Here is a 9,001-nt window from a genome sequence, read left to right on the forward strand (position 1 = left end):
AGTTATATAGCAAAGGATATCGCTGAAACGGCCCAAGGAATGATTACTGAATTTGTCTTGATGTCTATGATATGTTACAAAAGAATTCAGTTCAGTCGCTTAGTCGTGTCCAACTCTTTGTGACCCCATGGACTGCAGCATACCAGGCCTTCCTGTCCATCACCAACTCCTGAAGTTCACTCAAACTCATATCCATTGAGTCAGTGATGCCATCCAACCATCTCATCCTCTGTTGTCCCCTTCTCCTCCTGCCTTCAATCTTGCCCAGCATCAGGGTCTTTTCCAATGACTCAGTTCTTTGCATCAGGTGGCCAAAGTATTGGAATTTCAGCTTCAAAATCAGTCCTTCCAATGTATATTCAAGACTGATCTCCTTTAGGATGGACTGGTTGGATCTCCTTGCAGTCCAAGGGACTCAAGAGTCTTCTCCAACACCACAGTTCAAAAGCATCAATTCTTCGGTGCTCAGCTTTCTTTATAGTCTAACTCTCACATCTACACGTGACTACTGGAAAAACCATAGCCTTGACTAGATGGACCCTTGTTGGCAAAATAATGTCTCTGCATTTTAATATGCTGTCTAGGTTGGTCATAACTTTCCTTCCAAGCAGTAAGCGTCTTTTAATTTCATGGCTGCAGTCACCATCTGCAGTGATTTTTGGAGCCCCCAAAAATAAAGTCTAACACTGTTTCCACTGTTTCCCCATCTATTTGCCATGAAGTGATGGGATCAAATGCCATGATCTTAGTTTTCTGAATGTTGAGCTTTAAGCCAGCTTTTTTACTCTCCTCTTTCACTTTCATCAAGAGGCTTTTTAGTTCTCCTTCACTTTCTGCCATAAGGGTGGTGTCATCTGCATATCTGAGGTTATTGATATTTCTCCCAGCAATCTTGATTCCAGATGTGCTTCATCCAACACAGCTTTTCTCATGATGTACTCTGCATATAAGTTAAACAAGCAGGGTGACAACATACAGCCTTGACATACTCCTTTCCTGATTTGGAACCAGTCTGTTGTTCCATGTCCAGTTCTAACTGTTGCTTCCTGACCTGCATACAGGTTTCTCAAGAGGCAGGTCAGGTGGTCTGGTATTCCCACCTCTTTCAAAATTTTCCACAGTTTGTTGTGATCCACACAGTCAAAGGCTTTGGCGTAGTCAATAAAGCAGAAATAGATGTTTTTCTGGAAGCTCACTTGCTTTTTTGATGATCCAACAGATATTGGCAATTTGATTTCTGGTTCCTCTGTCTTTTCTAAATCCAGCTTGAACATCTGGGAGTTCATGGTTCACGTATTGTTGAAGCCTGTCTTGGAGAATTTTGAGCATTATTTTAATAAAATGTGAAATGAGTGCAATTGTGCAGTAGTTTGAGCATTCTTTGGCATTGCCTTTCTTAGGAATTGGAATGAAAACTGACCTTCTTCAGTCCTGTGGCTACTGCTGAGGTTTCCAAATTTGCTGGCATATTGAGTACAGCACTTTCACAGCATGATCTTTTAGGATTTGAAATAGCTCAACTGGAATTCCATCACCTCCACTAGCTTTGTTCAGAGTGAAGCTTCCTAAGGCCCACTTGACTTCACATTCCAGGATGTCTGACTCTAGGTGAGTGATCACACCATCATGATTATATGGGTCATGAAGATCTTTTTTATATAGTTCTTCTGTGTATTCTTGCCCCCTCTTCTTAACATCTTCTGCTTCTGTTAGGTCCATACCATTTCTGTCCTTTATTGAGCATATCTTTGCATGAAATCTTCCCTTGGTATTACTAATTTTCTTGAAGAGATCTCTAGTCTTTCCCATTCTATTGTTTTTCTCTATTTCTTTGCACTGATCACTGAGGAAGGCTTTTTTTCATCTCTCCTTGCTATTCTTTGGAACTCTGCATTCAAATGGGAATATCTTTCCTTTTCTCCTTTGCTTTTCACTTTTCTTTTCACAGCTATTTGTAAGACCTCCTCTGACAGCCATTTTCCTTTTTTTGCATTTCTTTTTCTTGGAGATGTTCTTGATCTCTGTCTCCTGTACAATGTCATGAACCTCCGTCCATAGTTCATCAGGCACTCTGTCTATCAGATCTAGTCCCTTAAATCAATTTCTCACTTCCAGTGTATGATTGTAAGGAATTTGATTTAGGTCATACTTGAATGGTCTAGTGGTTTTCCCTACTTTCTTCAATGTAAGTCTGAATTTGGCACTAAAGAGTTCATGATCTGAGCCACAGCCAGCTCCCAGTCTTGTTTTTGCAGACTGTATAGAGCTTCTCCATCTTTGACTGCAAAGAATATAATCAATATGACTGAGGTGTTGACCACCTGGTGATATCCATGTGTGGAGTCTTCTCTTGTGTTGTTGGAAGAGGGTGTTTGCTATGACCAGTGCATTCTCTTGGCAAACTCTATTAGCCTTTGCCCTGCTTCATTTCGTACTCCAAGGCCAAATTTCCCTGTTACTCCAGATGTTTCCTGACTTCCTACTTTTGCATTCCAGTCCCATATAATGAAAAGGACATCTTTTTTGGGTGTTAGCTCTAGAAGGTCTTGTTGGTCTTCATAGAACTGTTCAGGTTCTTCAGCATTACTGGTTGGGGCATAGACTTGGATTACTGTGATATTGAATGGTTTGCCTTGGAAATGAACAGAGATCATTCTATCGTTTTTGAGATTGCATCCAAGTACTGCATTTCAGACTCTCTTGTTGACTATGATGGCTACTCCATTTCTTCTAAGGGATTCTTGCTCACAGTAGTAGATATAATGGTCATCTGAGTTAAATTCACCCATCTCAGTCCATTTTAGTTTGCTGATTCCTAGAATGTTGACATTCACTCTTGCCATCTCCTGTTTGACCACTTCCAATTTGCCTTGATTCATGAACCTAACATTCTAGGTTCCTATGCAATATTGCTCTTTACAGCTTCAGACCTTGCTTCCATCACCAGTCACATCCACAACTTGGTGTTGTTTTTCCTTTGGCTCCGTCTCTTCATTCTTTCTGGAGTTATTTCTCCACTGATCTCCAGTAGCATATTGGGTACCTACTGACCTGGGGAGTTCATCTTTCAGTGTCCTATCTTCTTGCCTTTTCATACTGTTCATGGGGTTATCAAGGCAAGAATACTGAAGTGGTTTTCCATTCCCTTCTCCGGTGGACCACAAATTGTTGGAACTCTCCACCATGACCCGTCTGTCTTGGGTGGCCCTACAAGGCATGGATCATAGTTTCATTGAGTTGGACAAGGCTGTGGTCCATGTGATCAGATTGGTTAGTTTTCTGTGATTGTGGTTTTCAGTCTGTCTGCCCTCTGATAGAGAAGGATAAGAGGCTAATGGAAGCTTCCTGATGGGAGAGACTGACTGAGGGGGAAACTGAGTCTTGTTCTGATGGGCAGGGCCATGCTCAGTGAATCTTTAATCCAATTTTCTGTTGATGGGTGGAGCTGTGTTCCCTCCCTGCTATTTAACTGAGGCCAAACATTTTTCATAAGGAATACAAAAGGATTGGTTAGTGACAAATTCAAACAAAATGTGTCTTTCATCATAGATGGTTTGAGAAGCACTGATCTGGCAGTATTGTTAAAATGCAGATTCTTGACCACCAGTCCCACAAATCCTGACTCAGATGATGTGAGGTGAGATCTGTGAGTTTGCATTTCCAACAAGCTTCCTGGTGATGCTGCTGCTGCTGCTGGTCAAGACCACATTTTAAGTAGCAAAGGTCTAGGACTTCCCTGGTGGTTCAGTGGCAAAGAATCCACTTGCCAATGCAGGAGACACACATTTGATTCCTGGTCTGAGAACATCCTGCACTTCCCTTGTGGCTCAGCTGGTAAAGAATCCGCCTGCAATCTGGGAAAGCTGGGTTCAATCCCTGGGTTGGGAAGATCTCCTGGAGAAGGGAAAGGCTACCTACTCCAGTACTTTCACTTCAGTTCACTTCACTGGGAAGATCCTACATGCCGAGGGGCAGCTAAACCTGTGTGCCACAACTACTGAGCCATGCTCTAGGGCATGGGGGATGCAACTATTTAGCCCAGGTGCTGCAACCACTGAAATCTGCCCACATAGAACCCACACTCTGCAACAAAAGCAGCCATTGTAATGAGAAGCCCGACCACCACAACTACAAAGAAGCCCCCACTCACCACAACTGGAGGAAAAAACCCACACAGCAATGAAGAGCCAGCACAGCCAGAGATAAATAAAATTATTGGGAAAAAAAAAGTAGCAATAGTCTAGACCCATCAAAATGCAACATGTTCCCCACCATCTGTCACTGGTGATTAACAAACCTGGACACTTTAACTTTGTGATCTCGGAAGGTAACACCTTTTGGATATTTATATTTGGCAGCTTCTGTGCTTTTAGGAGAATGTGAGAGTTACCACTGGGCATCCTCAGTGTTCTGCTCTTTAAGACTTTCCCAGGTTATCACCTTCTACTCTCTTGAGGACTGGCACTAGGGTGACAGTCTCCTGAATTTCTAGAGCTTCCTCTTTCACCATTTGAAATCTTTGCCAGTGTGCTAACAGCCTACACGCGCTGGGTCTCATAACCACAGCAGGCAATGCCTTCTGGAAATAGACCCGGATTATAACTGACATTGGTATTGACCCAGATGTTAAGGCATGCTTATAAAAGAGGGGAAAGACTTGATCTCTGGTACTGAAAACCAACAGTGACTACTGCCGAAGCTGTTCAGGTAACTTTTTGACAACTCACCTGAGTTTCTCTGTTGCACTTTCTAGAACACCAGCCCATCCAAGTTCTCTTCATAATGAACAAAGCCTTGCACTTAGGAAATTAACTGCCTCCGAATGCAGTAGTCACCTTCTCTGCCTCTGTGAATATTTAGGAAGAACAACCCAGCAGTTCCTGGGCCTCTTCAAGACCTCCATCAGCATCATTGCCGCAGAAATGCAGAAGCTTTCTGCAAGGCAATTCCATTGCTAAGTCAATTATCACAGGATGTGGCAGGCTTTTAGAGAGATTAAACTGCCCTTTCTACTGAAAGAAAATGATGAATTCTCAAATGGGACCCTCTAATAACCCATTTGCTCAGCTACAGTATATACTCCTGTTGGCCAATTATCTAGTTTGATCCACATTGTTAGAATAAATGTCTTAGAATTCTGGGAAGGGATGCACAATTCAAAGAGCTGCTTGTGTATGGAAAAGGGGCCAGTGGAGGAAAATGTTCTCAAGAGTCTGAGAGATTGAAACCTAATCTCTAAATCTAAGCCATGTGAAGCAAGTTCTGAAAGAGTAAGTTTTAAATTCTGAGTGTATCTCAGTGGCAGTGGTTCCTTTACTTGGATTTAGCTGCAACTAAATATTCATGTATGTACCCTTGGGCCTCAATTTCCCCATCTGTAAAATGGGAATAATAATAGTACCTACCTCATAGAGTTGTGGTAATGATTAAATATCCTTGAATTTATAAATGTCAACAGTTGAAAATAGTCCCTGGTACATAGTAAGCTCTAAATCAAATTTCTCAGGATCAGGATCACATAGTTACAAAAGATCTTAGTGAACTGATGCATGGCTAACTCATCACACCCCACCCCTGCTCCTGGTAACTTGTATCCCTTAGCCTAAATATGAATATTTTACATGCTGGTATACACTAGGAACACTACAGGCCAAATCTGTCCAATAGAAATATAATATAATTCACATGTAATCATTTTTAAATGAAACTAATTTTAATATTTAAAATTTAACACATTGCATCAGAATATCATTTCAGGGAATTCCCTGGTGGTCCAATGGTTTAGAATCCATCCACCAATGCAGGGGACACAAATTCCTGTTTTGGGAACTAAGATTCCACATGACTAGGCCCTCGCACCACAACTTGAGAGACTGTATACTGCAATGAAGACCAGAGGCAGCCAAAAATAAATATTTTTATATTTAAATATAAAAAATTATATTTAAATATTTAAAAAATATATCCTCATTTCTGCATTTCATCAATATAAACATTATAAATGTGATAGTTTACATTCTTTTTTTCACATTAAGTCTTAAAAGTGTGTTTATTGTTATAGTCATGGTACATTCCAGTTTGAATGCTAAATTTTTATTGGGAATATTTAGTAAGAATCTAGAATTCATAAACACTACATTTGAAAAAGTACCTTAAAACATCCTTGGAACTTTTCCAGTAACTGAAGTGAGTTTTCTAAGAACTGAATTTAATTTGTTTCAGTTTAAAATTAAACAAAATTATAAGTTCATTTCTTCAGACACAATGTCTACATTCCAGGTGCTCAAGAGCCATGTATGACCAGTGGGCACCATACTGGCTAGCACAGGTGCAGACTTTGAAGACAGGCCTGCCACTAAATTATATGGCCCTAGGCAAGTTGTATGACTTTTCTTAGCCCCAGTTTCCTAATGTACAATTTAGAGATTTAGTAATTTACAACAGAAGAAAATGCAATATCTACTATGAACTGTTCTCTTTAGTACATCAGGTAATAGATCAAATATGCATGGCACAGTAACTAACAGACTGTGGTAAGTCACCAATGAGTGGTGACTGCTTTTCTCCTGAACATTTAATTAAGAATATATTGAAATACCAAAAAAAAAAAAAGCTGAAGAATTGTAGAGTGAATCCTATATACTCACGATCTAGATTCTACATTCTTAACATTTGATTATATTTGCTTTATTGCATTTCCATCTATATATCCATACACCAGTCCATGTTACTTTCTCATGTATTTCAAAGTAAATTATAGACATCAGTGCAACTCACCCCCAAAACTCCAACATGCATATATCATTAATTAAAGTTCAGCAGTTGTTTTTCTTTTATTTCTTCCTTTCTCTTTGACTTTTTGTCTCCTTGCCTTATATATTTCTATATAACATACATAGTGAAATGAACAAATATTAAGTAAATTATTGTATGACAATTGGTAATGCATATGACTATGTAAGCCAAATCTCTATCAAGATATAGAACATGTCTCTTCTCAGAGTTAAGAAGTTCTTCTGAGCCATCTATGGAGAAGGCAAAACCTTCCTAACTCCTTCAACTCTTTAATTGTTTTAGGTTCTTTTATATTTATTTGTTTTCTTGCTTACTATTTCATCTCACTTCAGTTCAGTTTAGTCACTCACTCATGGACAACTCTTTGCGACCCCATGGACTACAGCACGCCAGGCTTCCTGTCCATCACCAACTCCTGGAGCTTACTCAAACTCATGTCCATCGAGTCAGTGATGCCATCCAATCATCTCATCTTCCATTGTCCCCTTCTCCTCCCGCCTTCAATCTTTCCCAGCATCAGAGTCTTTTCCAACGACTCAGTTCTTTGCATCAGGTGGCCAAAGTATTGGAGTCTCAGCTTCAACATCAGTCCTTTCAATGCATACTCAGGACTGATTTCCTTTAGGATGGACTGGTTGGATCTCCTTGCTGTCCAAGGGACTCTCAAGAGTCTTCTCCAACACCACAGTTCAAAAGCGTCAGCTCTTCAGCACTCAGCTTTCTTTATAGTCCAACTCTATAGTCCATCAGTCCAACTCTCACATCCTCACATGACTACTGGAAAAACCATAGCTTTGACTAGACAGACCTTTGTTGGCAAAGTAATGTCTCTGCTTTTTAATATGCTGTCTAGGTTGGTCATAGCTTTTCTTCCAAGGAGCAAGCGTCTTTTAATTTCATGGCTGCAGTCACCATCTGCAGTGATTTTGCAGCCCCCAAAAATAAAGTCTGTCACTGTTTCCATTGCTTCCCCATCTGTTTGCCATGAAGTGATTGAACCGGATGCCATGATCTTAGTTTTCTGAATATTGAACTTTTTCACTCTCCTGTTTCACTTTCATCAAGAGGCTCTTTAGTTCTTCTTCACTTTCTGCCATAACGGTGGTGTCATCTGCATATCTGAGGTTACTGATATTTCTCCTGGGAATCTTGATTCCAGCCTGTGCTTCATTCAGCCCAGCGTTTCTCATGATGTACTCTGCATATAAGTTAAATAAGCAGGGTGACAATATACAGCCTTGACATACTCCTTTCCCGATTTGGAACCAGTCTGTTGTTCCAGGTACAGTTCCAACTGTTGCTTCTTAATCTGCACACAGATTTCTCAAGAAGCAGGCCAGGTGGTCTGGTATTCCCATTTCTTTCAGAATTTTCCACAGTTTGTTGTGATCCACACAGTCAAAGGCTTTGGCATAGTCGATAAAGCAGAAGATGTTTTTCTGGACCTCTCTTGCTTTTTTGATGATCCAGGGGATGTTGGCAATTTGATTTCTGGCTCCTTTGCCTTTTCTAAATCCAGCTTGAATATCTGGAAATTCACGGTCCACATACTGTTGAAGCCTGGCTTGGAGAATTTTGAGCATTACTTTGCTAGCATGTGAGATGAGTGGAACTATCTCATCTATTAAACTACAAATTCCATAAGGCAACGCATGTCTATTTTATTCACCAATATACACCCAGTACCTTTGGGACCCCAAAGTGTTGGATACGACTGAGCAAATAAGCACACACACACACACACCCCCACACCCAGCACCTAGTACAATGCCTGGCAATTAGAAGGCTCACAACAAATACTCCTGGAATGAATTAGTGAGTAAAAGAAGTAAAAAACTCACCTCTAAGCATGTTTAATTTTGTCTATATTTTAGTACATACAGGACAACAGGCCGATGTTAAAGAGAGGCAGGACCAGGAGCTTGAGAAAAATCATTAAATTCCAAGACATACCTCAAGGAATGCAGCAGCCAAGTACACTGACTTCATTCCTGGCCAGAAGTACAATGTTGAGACCTTGTCTCCATCACTCTTCCAGTGAGCTGAATGGATAACCTAAAAGAAATCTGAAATTGCCCTTAAAAACTGAAATCAATTCTAATTCTAGCTGGGCCTTTGTTTTTATTGCCCAGCCCTTCTTAGATCTTCAGAACTAAGTAGACAGTGCCCTCCTCATCTCATGCCCCAAGTCCAAATGTGTGATATT

The sequence above is a fragment of the Cervus canadensis genome, chromosome 14, assembly GCF_019320065.1.
Source record: "Cervus canadensis isolate Bull #8, Minnesota chromosome 14, ASM1932006v1, whole genome shotgun sequence".
In the NCBI taxonomy this organism is placed as follows: Eukaryota; Metazoa; Chordata; class Mammalia; order Artiodactyla; family Cervidae; genus Cervus; species Cervus canadensis.